This window comes from Hyperolius riggenbachi, chromosome 6, assembly GCF_040937935.1.
Source record: "Hyperolius riggenbachi isolate aHypRig1 chromosome 6, aHypRig1.pri, whole genome shotgun sequence".
Taxonomy (NCBI): domain Eukaryota; kingdom Metazoa; phylum Chordata; class Amphibia; order Anura; family Hyperoliidae; genus Hyperolius; species Hyperolius riggenbachi.
Window position 1 is genome coordinate 378272038 of NC_090651.1, and position 24331 is coordinate 378296368.

The 24331-nt window shown below is 45.8% G+C and overlaps 1 protein-coding gene across 1 annotated transcript in view; it reads left to right on the forward strand.

The window, feature by feature from the left end:
• Positions 1–5663: 5663 nt before the first annotated feature.
• The window catches only part of LOC137521970 (beta-1,4-galactosyltransferase 3-like), a 263991-nt gene continuing 245323 nt past the window's right edge, over positions 5664–24331 (forward strand). Inside the window, exon 1 of the mRNA XM_068241947.1 lies at positions 5664–5871. The gene's annotated coding sequence lies outside the window, so the exon portion shown is untranslated. The remainder of the gene's footprint in view (positions 5872–24331) is intronic.

Consider the following 24331-nt stretch of genomic DNA (forward strand, 5'->3'; position numbering starts at 1 on the left):
CAGTTGCCACCAGTATAGGTTGGCCAGGTACAGTTGCCCCCAGTATAGGTTGGCCAGGCACTCTCTTCACTTACTGTTTCTGCCTGGTGCTGTCCCCAGACTTCTGCCACCTGAGGAAGTCGCCTCACTTGGCATCATGGCCTATGGTAGGGATTAGATTATAAGCCACACTGAGGACAGTCAGTGACAAGACACTATACTCTGTACAGCGCTGCAGAAGGTGTCGGCGCTATATAAATTAATAATAATAGCAGTGACAGGTGGGGGTTGGTCTGTGGTAGAAGTAGTAGTGAAAACAAGAATAGTAGTGAGAGGTCAGGGAGGGGCAGTCAGTAGTAGCAGCGTTAGTAATAATAATAACAGTGACAAGGTGGGAAAAGGGGAGTTTATTTATTTATAAAGCGCCAACATATTACGCAGCGCTGGTTCTGTAATAATGGTAGTGACAGGTGGTGGGGAGAAGGTGAGTATCAATGTACTAGTAGTGCAGGTGGGGGTTAGTCTGTGGTAGAAGTGTTGAAAAGAATAGTAGTGAGATGTCGGTAGTAGCAGCGTTAGTAATGGCAGCAGTGGCGGTTCAGAGAAAGCCTGGCAGTGGTGTAAATAGTTGTATAATAATAGCAGTTGGGGAGGGTCAGTCGGTAACAATAATAACAGAGAGAAGTCAGGGAGTGTTACCAGCAGGAGTAGCAATAATAATAATAATAATAACAGCAGTGACAGGTGATGATTACTATTGGACGTAGTACTGAAAACAAGTACGAGAGGTCAGGGTGGCTAAGGCTTCATTCACACTAGGGACGTTGCTGTGCGCATTTCACAGCGCAGTGCTAGGTACATCCTTATCCATTGATTTTAATGTACCACGTGTGCATCGATGCGCTACGTTACTGTCCGTTTGAAAGGCATTTCTGTGGGTTGCGCTGTGAAGCGCACAGCAATGCAAGTGAATGAGTGCGCTTTTATAGCACATAGAAACGCACAGCAATGCGCTTTGGAGATGCGTTTTTTTACCCCTAATTCCTTTCTCTAGGGAGTAAAAGCAACAAAAACAAATCTTAATTGGCAACTGCTATATCAAATAAGTAAAAGGCATGCTGAATGAAAACGCGCTCAAGCACATGTAAAACGCATGGGTCCGCTTAAAAAAAGGCGTACTGCAACGCACTCAAAACAGGTTTTGAAACGCACATCAACGCATGCAGGTTTTTTTTATCATGTGCTTAAAGGATACCTTAGCCCTAATTAAAATCTAAAAATGAAGCCCTGTGTGTGTGTGTGTGTGTGTGTGTAGGGCGCATAGGCTTACGGCACCTCCCGTTGCCCGACGTCTGCCTCCGATCACCTGCTATGCCTCCCAATATCCTGGCCTGAGCCCTCAGTCATACTGTCCTGTGCTGTATATCCTCTTGCTACGGCTTGTGCGCCCCGGGTACATAATTGCACGGACGCACACAGCACACTTGGTCCCCGGCGAGTACGGTCACAAGCTGCCTAAGAAGACATACTGCGCATGTGCAGCACAGTATGTGTGGGGGAAAAGGCGCCGACCACTCCGAACAGGACAACAGGAGGAATAGCAGGTGCAGGTGTTACGCCAGTAACAGGAGGTGCGGTAAGCCTATGCGCAATCCCCCCCCCCCCCTCACACACACACACACACAGGGCATCATGTTTACATTTTAATTATCCTTTAAATAATCCTTTAAAGTGAACCTAAAGCCGGGGGAAAAAATGAGATTAACTCACCTGGGGCTTCCCTCAGCCCCCTGCAGCCGATCAGGAGGCCGCAATAGCAGCATAGGGGGCGATATACAGCCTGGGAACGCGAACAATCAATCGCGTTCCCATGCCTGTCGGCCGGTGACGGCCGAACCGGAAGTGCTCGCCGGCGGGTCCTGGAGCGTCAGAGCGGGGCTGCGAGGGCACCGATCGGCTGCAGGGGGCTGAGGGAAGCCCCAGGTGAGTTAATCTCATTTTTTCCCCCGGCTTTAGGTTCACTTTAAAGGGCATATTCACACTTAAAATGGCAAAACGCTAACGCTTCGCGATTGATTTTACTGTGATTAGCGCAGTAAAAATCACTGGACACTGCTGCGATTTCGCGGTCAGAGCTTTATAAGCACTGTATCGTGATCGCTCCAGAATCGCCTCAAAACTGCTTCAGGTAAAGCGTTTGCAATTGCCGCTAATTGCAGAACGTCCGCGATTCGCGCCAATTGCAGCAGTGAGAACACTGCCATAGGGTAACAAAGCACTAGCGCTTTACCAATCAGTGAGAATCGCCCGATAATCTCTTAGGTGTGAATGGGTCCTTAGGGAAAAAACCCTGCAGCCTCCGCAATCCGACCTGGTAAATTGGCAAGTCGGGTCCAGTTGGCTCAGGCACGCTCCCCGTCTCTCCCTTGCGTCTGGGAGCGTTCTGCGCCTGCATAGCAGTATGGCGCAGAGTGCGACTCCCGCAGTTACCGGGCCGCTGTGCGGAGGCTGCAGGCAGCGGAGGACTGAGAGGGACTAATCAGCATGAAGTGGGCTGGGGGTATGTATACAACTTTTTCAGCTTCAATGAATGTGTCATTGACCAAAAACAATAAAACAGTTAAAACTTAAAAAGTAGATTTAAAGATAAAATAAAACTGTGGAATATCTTAAAAAGTCATTTTTAGGAGAAGGAAAATAGATACAATCGTTCATTAGTTTATTTTCACTTTGTGTGTTTTTTAAAGGGATACTGTAGGGGGTCGAGAGAAAATGAGTTGAACTTACCCGGGGCTTCTAATGTTCCCCGCAGGCATCCTGTGCCCGCACAGCCACTCACCGATGCTCCAGTCCCGCCCCCCTTTCACTTCTGTAATTTCAGACTTTAAAGAGACACTGAAGTGAAAAAAAAATATATGATATAGTGAATTGGTTGTGTACTATGAATAATTACTAGAAGATTAGCAGCAAAGAAAATATTCTCATATTTTTATTTTCAGGTATACAGTGTTTTTTCTAACATTGCATCATTCTATAATATGTGCAGATTACACAACACTCAGCATTCAAAATGATTCTTTCAGAGCAGTCTGTGAACTAATGACCTCTCCTCTGGCAGAGAAAAAGTAATTAGTTCACTTACAGTTGAGATAATAAAAGTCAGAAAACAGCCCTCTCCACGACTTTGAAAGTCGTAGAGCTTATGGCTTTTTTGCATAGAGATAACAACTAGAGTTTCTTAACTCTTCCTGTACCGGAAACAATTAGACTGATATATCTAATCTTAATGTTTTATTTTTTAGCTGTACTACACATACAAATCATAATATCATATATTTTTTTTCGCTTCAGTGTCTCTTTAAAGCCTGAAAACCACTGTGTCAGCGTTGCCATGTTCTCGCTCCCACTGATGTCACCAGGAGCGTACTGTGCAGTCGCAGGCCATGCTGGGCCTGCGCAGTATGCTCCTGGTGACATCAGCGGGAGCGAGGACACGGCAACACAGACACAGTGGTTTTCAGACTTTAACCACTTCAGCCTTCAGTCGTTTTCACTTTATGCATCCGAGCAATTTTCACCTCCCATTCATTAGCCTATAACTTTATCACTACTTATCACAATGAACTGATCTATATCTTGTTTTTTCCGCCACCAATTAGGCTTTCTGTAGGGGGGTACATTTTGCTAAGAGCCACTTTACTGTAAATGCATTTTAACAGGAAGAATAAGAAAAAAACGGAAAAAATTCATTATTTCTCAGTTTTCAGCCATTATAGTTTTAAAATAATACATGCCTCCATAATTAAAACTCATGTACTGTATTTGCCCATATGTCCCAGTTATTACACCGTTAAAATTATGTCCCTATCACAATGTATGGCGACAATATTTTATTTGGAAGTAAAGGTGCATTTTTTCCGTTTTGCATCTATCACTATTTACAAGTTTAAAATAAAAAAAAATTAGAAATATTTCATCGTTACATTGATATTTAAAAAGTTTAGACCCTTAGGTAAATATTTACATGTTTTTTTTTTTATTGTAATGTTTTTTTTTTGTATTAAACATTTATTTGGGTATTTTTGGGAGGGTGGGATGTAAGCCATAGTTTTATAATGTAAATGTGTCTTGAGATTTATTTTTTTCACTTTTAGTTGTAGTTTTACTTTTTGTCCACAAGATGGCGGCCATGAGTTTGTTTACATGACGTCACTCTAAGCTTAACATACGCTTAAAGCGACGTATGGGGGACGTTACAGCCAGAAAAAGCGCAGCTTCCGAGAGAAGCTGTCGCTTTTTCAGCGGGGGAGAGGAATCAGTGATCGGGCACCATAGCCCGATTCACTGATTCCCAGGCCAACGAACCGCGGCAGGGAGCGCGCGTGCACGCGCGCATTCAACCGCGGGAGCGCGCGGACGCGCACATGGCCTCCTGGGCGTAGCTAGTACGTCCAGGAGGCCAAAGTAGTTAAAGTCTGAAATTCCATAACTGAACCGGAGGCGGGGCCGGAGCATCGGTGAGTGGCTGCGCGGGCACAGGATGTCTGCGGGGGAACATTAGAAGCCCCGGGTAAGTTCAACTCATTTCCCCCCGACCCCCTACAGTATCCCTTTAAGGAAACCTGTAATGTCGCACAAAAAAAAAAGTTTCACTCACTGGGGCTTCTGCCATCCCCCTGCAGTTTCCCTGTGCCCGCGCCGTCTCTAAACGATCCACCGGTGCCCCGCTGCAGCTCACTTTCGTTATCTGAAGTCGCCGTGCACTGCTCTGCGCACAATCCTCGTTCCCCTCCGATAACAAAACTGAGCTACAGCGGGGGACAGGAAGATCGTTTAGCGATGGCGCGGGCACAGGGAAACTGCAGGGGGATGGCAGAAGACCCAGGTTAGTGAAACTTTTTTTTTTTTGCAACATTACAGGTTTCCTTTCAGAAGGCAAATCACAGGGGCGATTCCTCAGCGCTTTGATCGCCGGCGATCAGTAAAGCGCTGCTACAATGTATCCCTATGGATACATTCACACTGCAGGCAGCGGTTGCGATCAATCGAAAACGCGCTACATGCAGCATTTTGGGGGCGGTTGCTCTGTGATTCCCGTTGTATTGAATTGCGCTGAATCGCGAGCCAGCGGAGTCAAACGCGATGCCGAGCAAAGGTCTGAGTGTGAACCGGCCCTGAGCATTGCTTTTTAGTAGGAAGGCTTTTCGGTCTCTTTTAGTCCCCCTATACCAGGCATGGGCAAACTCTGCTCTCCAGTTGTTACGGAACTACAAGTCCCACAATGCATTTGCCTTTATGAGTCATGACTGTGGCTGTAAGACTTCTGCAATGCATTGTGGGACTTGTAGTTCCTTAACAGCTGGAGGGCCAAGTTTACCCATGCCTCCACTATACTCTCCTAGTGGTTTGGGTCACCCTGAGCTGCTTTAGGGGGGCTCTGCTATAATAACTGACAGTGTAAAAGGGCCCTCAGCCATTATACTGCTGATCATATTGGTGGTGATGGCAGTCTGGGGGCGGGGTCAGTCAGTAATAATGATAGTAGGAGGGTCGGTGGTCTCAGACAGTCCTGGAGTTCACCCCGCCCCCCGTCTCCATGGTAACTGGGGACGCCTGTCCAGCGCGCGAGCGCTACCTCAGGCCAGCCGGAGGGGCCGAATATTACTGCGCGCTCCCGAGGCCGTCACGTGACGCCGTACGCTGAGTGAGGGGAGGGGGCGCGCTGCACGCCGCTGGGATCCCCCCCTCTCTGAACCCCGCCCCGCGGCGACCCCTGAGCGAGCTGCGCGCACGTGACCCGGGCTGCTGCTGTTGCTGCTTCTCCTCCGAGCCCGGGAGCCCCCTGAGGAGGGAGGAGGCGGAGCCACGCCGTATAACGGGACTGTGCTGAGGGTGAGTGCGGGGGGCGGAGCTAGCCTCTCTATGCTGCCTGTCTGAATCTATAGCGACCCCCCCCCCCACAATACTGCACCCCTCCAACCTCATCACACTGCCCTGCCTGATGTATAATGTATATCTGTTACCACCCCCCTCCCCCAATACTGCACCTTCCCCCCTCTGTGCTATGCATATTCCTCTCCCCTACACCATACTGTATATATGGTGTTATCCCATATACTGCCCTGGGTGATGGATAGTGTATATCTGTACTATGTGTATAGTGTTATCCCATGTCCCATATTCTGCCCTGTGTGATGGATAGTGTATATACCTTTCTCTTATACTGCCCTGTGTGTAGTACATATTCCTCTCCCATACATTATACTGTATATATGGTGTTATCCCATGTCCCATATACTGCCCTGGGTGATGGATAGTGTATATCTGTACTATGTGTATAGTGTTATCCCATGTCCCTCATACTGCCCTGGGTGATGGATAGTGTATATCTGTACTATGTGTATAGTGTTATCCCATATCCCTCATACTGCCCTGGGTGATGGATAGTGTATATCTGTACTATGTGTATAGTGTTATCCCATGTCCCTCATACTGCCCTGGGTGATGGATAGTGTATATACCTTTCTCTTATACTGCCCTGTGTGATGGATAGTGTATATACCTTTCTCTTATACTGCCCTGTGTGATGGATAGTGTATATCTCTTTCTCTTACACTGCCCTGGGTGATGGATAGTGTATATCTCTTTCTCTTATACTGCCCTGTGTGATGGATAGTGTATATCTCTTTCTCTTATACTGCCCTGGGTGATGGATAGTGTATATCTCTTTCTCTTATACTGCCCTGTGTGATGGATAGTGTATATACCTTTCTCTTATACTGCCCTGTGTGATGGATAGTGTATATCTCTTTCTCTTACACTGCCCTGTGTGATGGATAGTGTATATCTCTTTCTCTTATACTGCCCTGGGTGATGGATAGTGTATATACCTTTCTCTTATACTGCCCTGTGTGATGGATAGTGTATATCTCTTTCTCTTACACTGCCCTGGGTGATGGATAGTGTATATCTGTACTATGTGTATAGTGTTATCCCATGTCCCTCATACTGCCCTGGGTGATGGATAGTGTATATCTGTACTATGTGTATAGTGTTATCCCATATCCCTCATACTGCCCTGGGTGATGGATAGTGTATATCTGTACTATGTGTATAGTGTTATCCCATGTCCCTCATACTGCCCTGGGTGATGGATAGTGTATATCTGTACTATGTGTATAGTGTTATCCCATATCCCTCATACTGCCCTGGGTGATGGATAGTGTATATCTGTACTATGTGTATAGTGTTATCCCATGTCCCATATTCTGCCCTGTGTGATGGATAGTGTATATACCTTTCTCTTATACTGCCCTGTGTGATGGATAGTGTATATCTCTTTCTCTTACACTGCCCTGGGTGATGGATAGTGTATATCTGTACTATGTGTATAGTGTTATCCCATGTCCCATATACTGCCCTGTGTGATGGATAGTGTATATCTGTACTATGTGTATAGTGTTATCCCATGTCCCATATTCTGCCCTGTGTGATGGATAGTGTATATACCTTTCTCTTATACTGCCCTGTGTGATGGATAGTGTATATCTCTTTCTCTTACACTGCCCTGGGTGATGGATAGTGTATATACCTTTCTCTTATCCTGCCCTGTGTGATGGATAGTGTTTATACCTTTCTCTTACACTGCCCTGGGTGATGGATAGTGTATATACCTTTCTCTTACACTGCCCTGGGTGATGTATAGTGTATATACCTTTCACCTATACTGTACTGAATATGTATGGAATATGTTGGCGCTTTATAAATCCATAATGATAATAATAATTCTGTCTTTAGTGACACCTCCTGTCCCTTCATATACTGTCCTGTGTGATATGGATCCCTCCCCCACATACTATACTGAATATCTGGTGCTACGCTATATATTGTCCTCTCCCTTATACTATAGGTTGTTATCCCCACCTTTTATAAATGCCCACCAATGTATATCCTATCCTGTCATATAATGTAATATATACATTTGGTGCATTCTTCTCCTACTTCCCATATTCTGTGGGATGCATATCTCTTTCCCCCCATTACATACAGTATATATAGTTTATACAGTTCCCCTTCATCCCATATTTTGTGCTGTGCCATGCATATCCCTTTCCCCCCATTAACAACAATAACAATAATATTTATATAGCGCTTTTCTCCCTGGGGACTCAAAGCTCTGTGACCTGCATTATGCAGTCTCAAAGGCTCGGGAAAAGAGGTGAGTTTTTAGCCTTTTTTTAAAGCTGTCCAGAGAAGGAGCCTCTCATACTGATTGTGGAAGTGAGTTCCATAGAGTAGGGGCTGCATAGGAAAAGGCCCGAGCACCAAATGTTAAGTGTATCCTGGGAATAACCAGCTTCATCTTGTTGGCAGAGCGGAGGGTGCGTGGAGGGGCATAAAGTTCCAATAGATCCGCTATGTATTTGGGTCCCATGTGGTGTAGAGCCTTGAATGTCAGCAGGCAGATCTTAAAATTGATTCTCCATTTTACTGGTAACCAGTGAAGAGTTTGTAGTACTGGGGTGATGTGTGAGCTGCGGGGGGGCATTGCAGTACTGGGGTGGTGATGTGTGAGCTGCGGGGGGCATTGCAGTACTGGGGTGATGTGTGAGCTGCGGGGGCATTGCAGTATTGGGGAGATGTGTGAGCTGCGGGGGGGCATTGTAGTACTGGGGTGATGTGTGAGCTGCGGGGGGCATTGCAGTACTGGGGTGATGTGTGAGCTGCGGGGGGCATTGCAGTACTGGGGAGATGTGTTAGCTGCGGGGGGCATTGCAGTACTGGGGTGATGTGTGAGCTGCGGGGGGCATTGGCTAGGAGTCTGGCTGCAGCATTCTGTACTAGCTGTAAGGGGCGCAGAACCTTTTCTGTAGATCCGATTAACAGGGGGTTGCAGTAGTCTAGGCGGGAGGATTCAAATGCATGAACCAGGGCAGGTAGGTCTTCAGCTGGGATAAGGTGTTTGATTTTCACTATATTTCTTAGATGGAAGAAGGAAGACTTGACGACAGCTGATATCTGCTGTTTGAGTTTTAGATTTCCATCCAGGATCACCCCAAGGTTTCGCACAGAGTCTTTATACTGTACAGTATCTCCCCCAATTGCTAGTTTGAGGTGGTGAGAGTTTTGAACTTTATCCATCATGTGTGGACCACCTACCACCAACACCTCTGTTTTGTCAGAGTTCAACCTCAGCCAGCTGGTGTTCATCCAATTTTGTAAATCCACTAGACACGCATTTATGGATGCTGATGGGTCTTGGGTGCCAGGCTTGAAGGACAGATACAGTTGTGTGTCATCTGCATAACAATGGTATCCTAGGCCATAGTTCTGGATTATTTTGCCCAGTGGGAGCGTGTAGACTGCAAAGAGTAATGGTGATAGTACAGAACCCTGTGGAACTCCATAGGGAAGTGGCACTGGATTAGAGTAGTGTGTGCCCAGACATACTTGCTGTGTCCTGCCAGATAGGAAGGTCTGAAACCAGCTAAGAACAGTACCCCTTAGGCCACAGTAATTCTTCAGTCGCTGGATTAGTATTTCATGATCCACAGTATCAAATGCTGCTGACAAGTCAAGAAGAATCAAAATTGAGCAATCACCCTTGTCCCTTGCAGTAAGTAGATCGTTCATTACTCGGACTAATGCCGTTTCAGTGCTGTGCCTTTTCCTGAATCCTGACTGAAAAGTATCAAAGATGTTGTTATCTGTAAGCCTGGCTTCCAGCTGGTTGGCGACTACTTTCTCGATAACTTTTGATAGGAATGGTAAGTTCGCCGCCGGTCTGTAGTTGGTTACAGAATCAGGATCTAGTGATGGTTTCTTCAAGAGGGGTTTTATGATCGCTTTCTTTAGTTCTTCTGGGAAAAGTCCACTTTGCAAGGAGCACTGAGTGATTTTGTGAAGTGCTGGCCTGATCAGCTCTGGGCACTGCATTAAGGATCCAGTTGGGCCAGGATCCAGGTCGCAGGTAGTGGGGCGGAGACTTTGAATGAGAATTCCAAAATCTTCTACACTCAGAGTGTCAAAGACTTGCCATGGTGGTACGGTAGTAGGCATATGCAAAGTCCAGTGGTCAATTGATGTTGGTGTAATTCTGGCACGGATGGTAGACACCTTGTTTGTGAAGAAGGCAGAGAATTCTTCACACCTTTCTCTGGAGAATGTGGTTGGGGCTAAGGCCCGGTTCACACTTGCGGTTCTCTGCCAAACGGACCGGATGACCTGACCGGATCCGGACCGAATCCGGATCGGAACCGTACGGTTCTGATCCGGATCCGAACCGGATCCGGTCAGGTTGCATCGGGTGTTCATCAGGATGCGATCCGGATCCGTTTGGCAAAAGATAGTAGAAATAAAATAAAAATGTTGGGGTCTGGGAGGTCAGCAGAAGGTGGACCTGTGGAATCAGGCCCTCCGCTGTTTAGCACTCACCTCCACCTCCGACATACTGCCAACATCTCCAGCACGTTTAAAGTCACTGCTGCTCCACTCCAAAATGCTTGCCCATGTGTCCCCACCCAAAATCGCCACAACAATCTGCATAGGAAAAGGGGAGAAGAACATCCGGATTTTTAGCCAGTGTGTTGTGCGCTCTCCGGTTGTCATTGGTTTGTATTGGCCGGATGGTGCAGTCCGGCTCCGCTCCGGATACGGCTGCCGGAGGAGCCGGACCAAAAAATAGCGCATGTTGGGTCTTATGCCGGAGTCCGGATCCGGTCCGGATCCGGTCCGGACGAAACGGACGCATGTGAACGGACGCATAGGCTTTCATTGCTATGCCGTGCGTCCGTTCCGTCCGTTCTGCATGCGGTCCGGCTCCGGCACGGCGATTCCGGACGGCGACCGCTAATGTGAACCGGGCCTTAGGCAGGAAGGATTGCAGAGTGATTCCACTGTGTGGAAGAGTTGACCAGCTCTGTTGTTGGCTGTAGATATTTTGTGCGAGATAAAGTCTGATTTTTTCTTGGTTATTGCTTGTTGGTATTGTCTGAGGTGTTAAACTAGGCTAGATTTGTGCTCCTCAGACCCCGATTTACGCCACTGTCTTTCAAGTCTGCGCCCTTTCTTTTTTAGATCCATGATGGTTTTGTCAAACCAATTACCTATCTGCTTTTTGGTTGCTGATTTGGTGCGCCATGGGGCAATACTGTCCAGTGTTTCATATATCGTGTTGTTGTACTGGGTTACTAGAGTGTTTGGGTCCATTTGACTGTGGAGCAGATTTGTAAAATCCAGGTTGGCAGTTATCCTCTCCGGTGTTAATTTATTCAGGGGACGGATTTTGATTGTTTCTTTAGGGAGCTGCTTGATAGGGTGATGTTCAATAGTAAACTGTATTATGTGATGGTCTGACCACACCACTGGGGTTACTGTTATGTTACTAATGTCCATTCCAAGGTGGAACAGTAAGTCTAGCGTATGCCCTGCATTACATGCAGTATATATAGTTTATACAGTTCCCCTTCATCCCATATCCTGTGTGATGTACAATGAGCAGATCTTTCCCTGTATGCTAACATACCGTATATATGATGTATATTGTTAGCCCTCATCCCATATACGCCATGTGTATCCCTGTCCCGTATTCTATACTGTATATAATGTATCTATACCCTGTATAGAGTCTTGTATAGAAATAATCTGTACGTTCCTGTTAACTGCGGCTTGAATGCAAGTTTCATGCAAACTTTCTGGAGCTCATACTTGTGCCAGACAAAACTGACAGGAAGTGGCTGTGATTGGGCCGGACCAGAGCTTTGTGCAATTTGCATTAGGCCAGGAACTGGAACCCACTGCAAAGCGATATCGCTAATCGCTAGCGTCTTTAATGAGCGTTTTGGAAGCAATTTCATGAGCGGTTTCCTGGCAATTTTGGTAGCGATTTTAAAAAATGTAAGTATTTTTCCAGTGATTTGCATTTAGTAGTTTTAATTCTGATTGGACCTTTAAATTAAAACATTTTTTTACAGTGTGCAGTAATTTAAAAACTCTAGCAAAATTGCTCTGTATAGCGATTCATGAGCGATTACTCCAGCGTTTATATACTTTACATTGCAGAAACGCTAAATGTTAACGCTCAAAAATGCTGCATGTCCTGCGCTTGCAATTTTGGTAATCGCAATCACTGCAGTGGAATTTGGCCTATCGATTAACATTAGCTGAGCATTTAGGGAAGTCGCTAGTGTTTTGAATCGCTCCCTAAACGCTCAGAAAATTGCTCTAGTGGGTTCCAACCCTAAAAATGGCATAATAAGCCGGAGTTATTAGCTGACAATCTCTAGACCTGTATAATTTATACAAGTCCCCTATGCCGTGTAACCTTATTAAAGAGACTCCGTAACAAAAATTGCATCCTGTTTTTTATCATCCTACAAGTTCCAAAAGCTATTCTAATGTGTTCTGGCTTACTGCAGCACGTTCTACTATCACCATCTCTGTAATAAATCAACTTATCTCTCTCTTGTCAGACTTGTCAGGCCTGTGTCTGGAAGGCTGCCAAGTTCTTCAGTGTTGTGGTTCTGCTATGAACTCCCCCATCCAGGCCCCTCTCTGCACACTGCCTGTGTGATATTTAGATTAGTGCAGCTTCTCTCTGTTCTATTATCTTTTACAAGCTGGATAAATCCTCCTCTGAGCTGGCTGGGCTTTCACATACTGAGGAATTACATACAGGCAGAGCTGTCTGCACTCTGCAGGAAGAAACAGCCTGACACTTCAGTGGAAGATAGCTGCAGGGGGAAAGAAACACACAAATGATCTCTTGAGATTCAAAAGGAATGCTGTATACAGCCTGCTTGTGTATGGATGTATTTTCTATGTGTGGACATACTGTACATCAACATACTTCCTGTTTTGGTGGCCATTTTGTTTGTTTATAAACAAACTTTTTAAAACTGTTTTTAACCACTTTTAATGCGGTGAGGAGCGGCGAAATTGTGACAGAGGGTAATAGGAGATGTCCCCTAACGCACTGGTATGTTTACTTTTGTGCGATTTTAACAATACAGATTCTCTTCAATGTATAATATGTAGTGATATGTAAGACCCCCACTTATTACAGAAAAGTCCCTGATATCCAGCACCAGATGCCGGATACATGGGCTTGCTGGTTACTTGAGCCTGAAAAAGCACAACTCAATCCCCCCATTCGCAGGATAAGGGGCAACTGTAATGACAGGGATATGGAGGCTGCCATATTTATTTCCTTTTTAAGCAATACCAGTTCCCTGGCTGTCCTGCTGATCCTCTGCCTCTAATACTTTCAGCCATAGCCCCTGAACAAGCATGCAGCAGATCAGGTGTTTCTGACATTGTCAGATCTGAAAAGATTAGCTGCATGCTTGTTTCTGGTGTGTGATTCAGACACTACTGCAGCCAAATAGATCAGCAGGGCTGCCAGGCAACTGGTGTTGTTTAAAAGGACATTAATATGGCAGCCACCATATCCCTCTCCTTACAGTTGTCCTTTAAAATACTCACCAAGTGTCCAGCGCCCGCTTCTAAGCTTCCTGTTGCTCCCAGCGGCTAATTCAACTATTCAGGAAAGTAAGAAAATCATTGAAAACATATTTTCCTAATTTCACGTGTTCTAAAACACAAATCCACAATATTATTATGTAGCGAAGTGTTCTCCCCAGATTTTCTTTCCAGCCGGGCGGCATGAAAAAGTAGCCGGGTGGGGCGAGATGAGACAATACAGGGCTGGTGAGTCTGTGCAGAACTCTGCTTACAACATAGGAGGAGGTGAGCCGATGACAGCCGGGTGCTCAGCAAAACTAGCCGGGCGGAACACCCGCATAAAAGAGCCTGGGGAGAACACTGTAGTGATTAAAAATGGTTAATTAGATGCTAATGATTTTGAGCTGATACAAATGTTATGTTAATTTCATGCTGTATGGACTTGCTCTTTAATTGTCAGTATAATATAGAATTCTATCGCATCTTTCATCCATTCTCCCTGCTCTGCAATAATCCAGCGAATACTGAATGAAATACCATATGAGGTAATAGCCTTTGTGAATTGTCATAAAGTTTTTTTTGATAATTTTCCAAACTACAACCGCCGGTGTGAAAATCGTAAATACGCAATAACGTTTTGTTTTTTTTTTACTACCTGAGGTAAATGACAGGAAATGACATTTTTACTGGACAGGTCTTTGTGAATTGAAGCCGGTGTGTTTATTTTACTGCAAAACATTCCATAAATCAGGCGCATTGTCTACAATGGTTGTCGGTTGGCTGTTTGTAGTTCTGATGGCGTTTTCTTCAGGGTCTGATGGATAGCTCTGTGACTGGCAGGCTCACAATGAATTGAACTTCATGTCCGCGGTGGCCTGTAAACGTTTCTTTGGTGTGGATTAGCTCTATGCACAATTTACTAGTGTGGTGATTGGTAAATGAGGAAAAAGTGACAATCGCACTGAACAAAACCCCCTCATAATTTATAACTAATAGTTTATTAACTCACAGACAACTAGTTTCCTAGGCACCAGTATTCCACTTCTTCAGGTGAGTCAAGTAGTGTTCAGCGTGCTCGGCTAACTTGCTGAACACTACATGGCGCTTATTTGTCCTGAAGAAGTTGGAAGTTGTATCCACGAAACGTGTGTTTGAGCTAAAAAATCTGCTAAATGAATATATAACTGATATAGTTTTTTGGAGAGAAGTCCACCACTTTATTTTGTTTGTTTTTATGATTTTTAATAGTTTTTTTATACATTTTGATGCCTCCTAAACACATTGGCATTGTTACTCAGCCTTGGCAGGCTGCTTGAGCTTTAAACCTACAACGCCGTGAAGTACGACATTCCTGAAGGTCCTGTCAGCCCAAATGGGGCCATGCTTATTCTCCCCGCCCGCGTTGCGATTGGTTACTGCTCAGATGACCTCCGTCCTATGAGAAGATTTTTATTATATCCGTTGTTTTTGATCAGAGGTGCCCACACTTTTACGACTTCTCAGCTGCTTTGAAAGGTCCCAAGTCAAAATGATCTTCCTACCTACCTACAGATGCTTCAAATAAAACGCATGCACAGCGGAGGTCCAACAGAATGTCAATAACCAGAAGGCACTAGTCAATTAGATGCATGTCCCAGAATCCTCCTCAGTAAGCCAAATAGAATAGAGCTTGAACAATCACAATATCACGCCTTGTTTTCGAGAAAATTATAATTGGCAGTAGCACATAACGATTGTAAATGAATGACTCAACACCGCTGTGCAAAGCTTGAGGACGGCATAGCGCACTAAACTCTTTCATATCAAGGTGGTCACACACCATACAATTTTTTACAGTGGAGCTGAACTCTTGCACAGGACACAAGGAAAACAAAACAGAAATGCACCCTGTATGTATTTAGAGAGTTTATCCTGTGTAATTTCCCCTCATTTGTGTCTAATCACAAGTTGTAATTTGACCTCCCCCCGTGTCACATGGGTGCCTATGGCAGATAAACAGATAAGCTCTTTTGAAAGCACAGGCTGTAAACAATATGTCTGCTTCCATGAATCAGGAAGTAGAAACTGTGCAGATTTCTTTTAGGATTTGTATCCGCTGTAAGAAACAAATATTTTTTCGTTTTAGGCTTCTTTCACACCAGGACGTTGCGTTTTAGGGGACGTTATAGGTCGCATAACGTGCCCCTAACACAACGCCTGGTGGACGCTACCTAGAGCTGCCTTAAGCAGCTCTTGGTGCGCCTTTTTTGTGCTATAGACTGCAGAGACCACGTGATCCGCATCACGTGGTCCCGCCAGCCAATCGCCGCACAGAGCGGCCGCTCCAGGAAGTAAATACTGCACGTCACTGAGTGCAGTGAATATTAATTAGCCATGTGGCTGGCCGAGGAGAAGGAGGGGAGACCTCCTCCTCCAACATTACTGAGCATGTGCAAACAGTCTAACGCGGCTCAACCGCTTATAACGCACAGCATGCAGCACTTTAACCTGACGTCTAGCGTTACACTGTAACGCAACGTGGGCACTGTGAACAGCCCATTGATTTTTCATTACTGTGAGTTGGGCTGCGTTACTGGCTGCACTAACGTGCGCCTGTAACGTCCCACTGTGAAAGCAGCCTAAAGGGTATTATACTGTTGTGTATCTTTTACAGTAGAGAGGAGTTCTGAGTTCAGATCCACTTTATTTCTTTTCAATTCAAGAATTACAATCAATTTTTCCAATTGATTGTAACATTTTAAAAAACTTGTCCATGTGCCACACACGTGTGTTCAATTTTTCCCCCAATTATTAAAAAAAAAGGATTGAAAACTCTGAAAAGATTGCTTGGGTCTATACATTAAGAAATTGACAATATACCACACACCATTCAATTTAAAAATTGATCAGAAAAATCCACCATTCCCGACCGACTAAAGGTGGCCACACACGATGCAACAAAATGATCCGATTTTACGCCAATTCGATAAAAACGATCGGATCTCCCGGAAAAAATCGAAAGCTTTTTTTCATTCGACTGAAAAATCCGATCGGATTTTCTGTTTTCTTTGATTTTTATCGATCCGGAATGCCAGATATTTTTCTTCAATCTTTCTTGTATGGTGTGTGTTAGATTGCCAGTTTATTAATATACTAACCCTAGCAATTTTCTCAGTTTCCAATCATTTTTATCATAATTGGGGAAACATTGAACATAGTTGTGTGGTACATTGGTTATGTTTTTGAAATGTTACAATCAGTCAGAAAAATTGATTGCAATTCTTAAATTGAACAGATATTTAAAAAATTGTATGGTGTGTGGCCACCTCTTATATAGAAAACAAACAGGAAATCCGTTTTTATCAAATTGCTGTAAAATCGGATCATTTTATTGGGCGCCCCTGGTCTCCATACGTCACCATTTGTCACTTGTACTTTCCTTTCTCTGTCTTTGAGATACTGTGACGGTTATTTATGTATATCACATGTCACCACATCCTTGTGTACTGCTATGTAAGGTATATAACTTCCTCCCACTCTCCATCCTGTACGCTGTTCTGTAAATGTAACATTACGCACACACCCTGCATGCTCTCCTGTGCCTTGCGTATCCCAGAGGCTTGTTGTCATCCAGATCCTGCCTCATTTTTGTATTCTATTCCTCTGGACACGTAGATTCATTGTGCTATATTCACTCTCACTTATTATATTTGCCAACAAATCCTGTACGTTTTATAGGATGCTCCTGATACTGTGTATATTTAAATATTGTTCCTCATTGTTATATATTCTACTAGCTGATTGCCCGGCGTTGCCCGGGTATGTATTTGGCTGCTGTTGGCTCTGCCCCCTTTCTCTAACCCTAACACACAATTACTCAATGACCAAGTTAGCTTTGGAGTCGTTGGCATCAATAATTTGTATATTCCCAGTGAAATGAAACGAATCTGATTGGCTGTTTGTGGCTCCACCCCCTTTCTGAATTTGAACCCCAGTCACCCAATGACCAACTGTGCCAGGTTTGAGGCTTGGGACATTAAGAGTGTAAGAATGGCAGCAATGAAATATTCCCTTTGGAAATCAATACGTGAATTTTGATTGGCTGTTGTAGGCTCCACCCATTTTCCTGAATATTAATCCCAGTCACCCAGTGACCAACTGTGCAAAGTTTAAGAACCCTGCCATTAACAGTGTAAGAATGGCTGCAGTTTATAGTTCACCAGTGAAATTTACTTTTGGCTCCGCCCACTTTTTGTAACCTGGACACACAGTCACTCAATGACCAAGTTTGTGAGTGGTGTGTTGCACGTACATTGTGGTGTGTTGCTCTGCCACGTGCGTTGTGGTGAATTGCACTGCCCAGTGCATTGATCATTACACTGCCTCGTGTGTTGCTTAGTGTGGATTGAAGGTTTGGACCATTTATTTCCGCTTGGCCAGCGCTGTCCTGAACTTCCTGCTAATTATGAATGATGCCAAACAAACCTGCTATTGTTGTTCAGGCATATTATTACTCTCCCACATGACAAATGGCCGAGTCCGCACGCTTGCTATACAGAGCAAAGGACAGGTAGACTCCCTCTGCAAACATTCACATAAATAAGATTATTCAGACAAATGATGTTTTGTGAAGGCCTGCGTGGACGAGGCACGGCGAGTTCATGTCACATTCATCGGAAAATGTCACCTCTCGGTGACCGCTGCCTTTTTCTGGACTGATTTGTGGCCTCGTGGAGAAGGCAGATTAGAGCGATTTTTCTTGAGATAGAGTTAAACACACTTGACAAGGCAAATGACCATTTTCTTAGAAAAGGCCTGAAAGCCGCACCTGGGTGGGGTGGAGGGGTCCGCGGCCGCTGGCTGGGCCAGTTTACATTCCTCACTTATTGGACACAGTGGCTTCAGCTGCGTCTAAATGTCATATGTATTTATGGAAGGACTTATTCCCCAGATTTGTTTCGCGGGTACTTTAGGTGTTGGGTACTTCGGGGGGAAGTCCAGTTTAGAGACACTCCTTTATATACAGAGAAATCTGAGATCCATTCTACGAGGGCCAGCTGGAGAGTAACAGCTGTTTACATTTTATCAATTAACCTCCCTGGCGTTATGATTATTTCCGGATTTAGGGTCTCAAAGCCGTGCAATTTTTTCACAAGCTTTTAGACCCTAAAAACAAGAAAAAAAAAACATACCACAGAGAGATCTGCAGCAGCTCCTGCATATAACTCACTCGGGCATGGGATTATTGCTCTGAGCTGCGGACTTCTCTCCCGAGCCTGACTCGGGATTACCGCTAAGGAGGTTAAGGCCCCTTTCACACTTAGACGCATTAATTGCGGCTTGTTATGCTTTATGCACGCAGGGTAACGCAACAGCAATGTAAGTGTACGTGGCCTAGTACACTTACCCCATCGAGCTACGGCAGATGTTTCCGAATGGCCACCGAGCCGCTGCAATGTCTGCAGCACATTACTGCTAAACGTGAGGCAACACAGCGGAATGCATGGAAGTCAATGGGCGACGTTGGGCAATTTTGGCGGTGAAGTTCTTCCTGTCCAGCAGAGAGTATGTTACTGGGCCAATGGTGTACGGGAGGGGGGCACTATGCTGTGTCGGCACACTCTGCCGCAGGGTTATATGAATGTAGTTTTTGGCGATGCGATGGGGGCGTGGCATCACCATCACCAAAAGGGCCAGGTATAAAACTGGCCTCAGGAGCTCCCGAGGGGAACCTCAGGTCAAATATCGAATACTTCCCTTAGGAGAGGGTCTGGATCCTCCAGAGGCTTCCCCCGCCACCCTCCGCTTCTCCCTGGGACCCTCCTGCACATTGCCCCGCCCTTGTCTTCACGCAGTAGCACGGAGCTCACGCACGAGTGGATCCAGCTTTCTGCGCAGGCGCGTCTGTGCTCATGCAGGAGCAGTATGGCTGCGCTCGTGCTTGAGGAGGAGATTGAAATCCGAGAGCTTGTCAGATTACTTTGGGGGTCCACGCTCGGCAATGGTGGACCAGAGGATCCAGAAGCTGCTCTGTTAACTTGAGCCTCAGGTACACGTTAAGGAAACATTTTTTGTTATACACACTGTATCTTTTGATTTATCTTTTTACAAGATTTCCAATACCCTTTGTTGTAGTAGCACCACACCCCTCACCTATGAGTTGGAGGGATGGGAGGGGCTTCATGTTTATGCCGCTGAACAAATAGTTACTAGTGTTCTGCGGTCATGTGACAAGTGGCGCAGGGGAGCAGAGATCATTACGGTCACTGTTCTATATTTGTAAGTTGGCATGCAGTCAGCATTTACGATGTAATTAGGTCTCGGCGCGTGTTCTCATTATATCGCACTACGGCAACCTCCCCCTCTCAGCCCTTCCCCTCGTTTAGATTCTCATCTCTACAATAGATCTTCACATCCCAGTTCACCCTCTCAGATAAGTTTATGAGATTCTTAGCTGGATTCAAACCAGAGGGCCAATCGTATCGGTTTCTGCAACGAACAAATGAACATGTTGATGGATCCTGTGTTAAAGGACACCTGAAGTGAAAGGGATATGGAGGCTGCCATATTTATTTCTTTTTAAACAATGCACATTGCCTGGCTGTTTTGCTGATCCTCTGTCTCTGATACTTGTAGCCATAGATCAGGTGCTCTGACTGAAAGGGAACCTAAACTGAGAAGGATGTGGATTTTTCCTTTTAAAATAATACCAGTTGCCTGACTCTCCTGCTGATCCTGTGTCTCTAATGCTTTCAGTCACAGCCCCTCAACAAGCATGCAGATCAGGTGCTCTGACTGACTGGATTAGCTGCATGCTTGTTTCAGGTGTGTGATTCAGCCACTACTGCCCCAAAGAGATAAGCAGGACTGCCAGGCAACTGGTATTGTTTATAAGGAAACGTCGATATCCCTCTCAGTTAAGGTTCCCTTGAAGTGTGGCTGGACTAGCTGCATGTTTGTTCCAGGTGTTTGATTCAGACACTACTGCAGCCAAATAGATCAGCAGGACAGCCAGGCAATGTGCATTGTTTAGAGCGGACCTGCGGCTGTCCCCTCCCCTGCGTACACATCGGACACTGCAGCTGTCCCCTCCCTTGCTTACACCTCTCTGACACTGCAGCCGTCCCCTCCCCTGCTTACACCTCTCTGACACTGCAGCTGTCTCCTCCCCTGCTTACACCTCTCTGACACTGCAGCCGTCCCCTCCCCTGCTTACACCTCTGACACTGCAGCTGTCCCTCCCCTGCTTACACCTATCTGGCCCTGCGGTTGTCCCCTCCGCTGCTTACACCTCTACAGCTGTCTCCTCCCCTTTTTACACTTCTCTGACACTGCAGCCATACCCCTCCCCTACTTCCACCTTTCCGAAACTGCAGCTGTCCCCTCCCCTGCTTACACCTCTCTTACACTGCAGCTCTCTCCTCCCCTCTTTACACCTCTCTGGCACTGCAGCTATCTCCTCTCCTGCTTACACCTCTCTGACATTGCAGCTGTCCCCTCCCCTGCTTACACCTCTGACACTGCAGCTGTCCCTCCCCTGCTTACACCTCTGACACTGCAGCTGTCCCCTCCCCTGCTTACACCTCTCTCACAGTGCAGCTGTCCCCTCCCCTGCTTACATCTCTGACACTGCAGCTGTCCCCTCCCCTGCTTACACCTCTCTGACACTGCAGCTGTCCCTCCCCTGCTTACACCTCTCTCACAGTGCAGCTGTCCGCTCCCCTGCTTACACCTCTGACACTGCAGCTGTCCCCTCCCCTGCTTACACCTCTCTGACACTGCAGCTGTCCCCTCCCCTGTATATACCTCTCTAACACTGCAGCTGTCCATGGCAGGTGTTGGTGCTCCATCTCACTTGTTATGTACTGTATAGAGCACTTGGGGGGGGGGGGGGGGGGGGGTCTGATGTAAAACTTGCATCGGGGCACAGAGCTCCTCAGCTATGCTACTGCTGGTGGACTTACAAAAAAATGAGGTAATCCTGGGATGAGATTTCTCTCCACCATTTACCACCATGTGATAACTTCTTATTATTATTTAGTACAGTAATTATATTATTATTTGGTATTTATAACAAGGATAATAATCAGCAAGATTTCTGCTAAGTCTATTGTACTTGGTTACAGAATCTGGATGCTAGCGTCACCCTTAAAGGGAAGATCCGGGGTAAATAAACAACTTACCCGGGGCTTGCTCGTGCCCTCGCCGCAGCTCTGCTCCCAGTTGGTGGCCCTGGGTCCTCTCCGTTGCAGACGCCTAACGGCATCTACTGCGCATGTGCGAGCGCACGGCTTTGCCACTTGTGACTACGTAGCCTGGAGCGTTATACGCAGGCATAGAAGTACTGTGCCTGTGCAGAACGCTCCAGACCATGTGAGTGCAGTCGCAAGTGGTGCTCGCTCAGGCGCAGAACATGCCGACCTGGTGAGGTTGGCATCTCCACTGGTGGGCACCCAGGGCCACCAACTAGGAGCAGAGCTGCGGCGAGGGCACAGGACAGCTTCCAGGAGCTCCAGGCAGCCCCAGGTAAGTAGATCTTATTTTTTTTTTATTTTGCTTGGACCTTCCCTTTAAAGAGGAATTCTACCCAAGGATTGAACTATTCCAATCGGTAACTGATACCCCCTTTCCCACGAGAAATCTCTACCTTTTCTCTGATTGCGGAGGGTCTATATGGGTGATATTGTGGTGAGGCTCCTCCCACAGTGTGATGTCAGCACCTAGGTCCTGACCGTTTCCTGTTGGTGACCCTTGTTGCATTGTGGGAAATAATGGATGCTTCCAACTGCCAAACAACTAGTATTTCCCTACTGTATGTACAGTATGTCTGTAAAAAAATTGTTAGGGGGTGGGTTTATAGCTAATGGCAGTTAGTGCTGTCTTTCTTTTTTTCCCCCATGTCTGCCAGTAGTAAAGATGATTGCATGCAGGCTCACTGTGTATCAAACAACATGTAAAAATGACATGGCGAATATCAATCATTTTGCGATCTCTTTTTTATTCTTAACTTCTCACTGTGCAACGTATTGATTTTTTTCCCCCCTTTTCGCTCAAGTTCCTCTTTAAAGCACTTGAGCTTCCATTATTACAAAGCCGACATCATGTCCAATTCCTGTTCACACCTTCTATTCTCGCCGCTCAGCACACACGCCGCTTCTGTTCCTCCATCGTACAGATGCCACGTGGGTGGCCAATATTCTCCAAAAAGCTGATTTGAATGCATGTTCTACCCCTCTGTGCTGCGAGCAGAAATCTGGCATGCCTGCGTACAGTGCGTCCCGCTCACACGGGGGGGGTGGCAGGAAGGAGCGGGGGCTGGACCATGACACTGCGTTCTCTGCCTCGAGGCAGCAATTTTCTCACACATTTTTAACTGACCTCCAAGCAGTTTGGTTGCCTTCCCTGCTGCCCAAATTACAGGTTGGTTATTTTAGGACGTCGTGCTGGTGAAAGTTTAATTAGGCAGGACGCGGCGTCCTATGAGCGCCTATAACGTGTGATTTTCCCATCAGCTAGAAGGCGTAGATGTCACACGGTTACTCCACTTTTATAAGGTAGTTTCGCCTTATCAAAAACAAACAAAGTTCTCTTGTACTACTCTGCTGTCACAAATGTGAGTCCTACGCTAAGTGATTTTTTTTTTTTTGTTTGTTCTTTTAGTGCTCGTTCACACTGGAGCAGTTTTGTGTTTTTTTTTTTTAAGCACTGGCGATTTTCAAAATCGCCCTGAAACCGCTTGTGCAATGATTCTCTATGAGAGAGTTCACATCTGAGCGGTTCGTTTCCGATCAGCTCAGCAAAGCACTGCCTGTACCATTGTAGGGGCGATTCCGCCTCAATGGAAGGTATAGGAAAACCGCAAAACACTCACATAATTGCTTTGTGCAGCGATTGCATTTTTAAGGATAAATGCATTAGGCAGCACGGGGGCGTAGTGGTTAGCGCTCTTGCCTTGCAGCGCTGGGTGCCCGGTTCGAATTCCAGCCAGATCAATATCTGCAAGGAGTTTGTATGTTCTCCCCGTGTCTGTGTGGGTTTCCTCCGGGCACTCCGGTTTCCTCCCACATCCCGAAAAAACGGTACTTATCCGTTAGCCGGGCACATCCTCTAGGTGGCGACAAAACTCTACCAGAGTTACATCTTTCCCTACTATCCATGTCGGCCTGGAGGGGGAATAGTAATTAGCGCCACCTGCCGGCTAACGGATAAGTACCCAAAAAACATACAGATAAGTTAATTGGCTCACCCCTAAATTGGCCCTAGACTAAAAAATATACATGCACTACAGGATACATACATAGACATAGGACTGTGGTAGAGACTAGATTGTGAGCTCCTTTGAGGGACAGATAGTGACAGGACTATATATACTCTGTACAGCGCTGCGGAAGTTGTCGGCGCTATATAAATACTAAATAATAATAATAATTGTATTTATTCTTTTCCGAATCAAAGAGTTCACTTCCTGACTTGCGTCAGGCAGTGAATTAAAAAGACGCTCGGGGAAAAGCGCTTACAAAAGCTATTTTCACACAAACTAATCACCCACCCAAGCGCCGGGAATTGGGAATAAAAATTGCGTAAAAAATAACAAACCGCAATTGGAACGAGGCCTTAAAGTGGACCTGACCTCTTGCACAGGACAGAAGGAAAATATAGAGAAATTCACCCTGTATGTATTTAGAGAGGTTAGCCTGTCTAATCCCCCTCATCTGTGTAATTTGATCCCTCAGCTGTGTAAGCTCAGGAATCTCTTCTGCTACATCAGATCAGCTAATTAGTAAACACAGGATGTTAACCCTATGTTTGCTTCTAGGAAAGTAGGAAGTAGACACACTGCAGATTTATTGCAGGATTTGTATCAGCTGTAAAAAAGAAATGTTTTTCTGTAAAGGTTATGCTGTTGCTTATC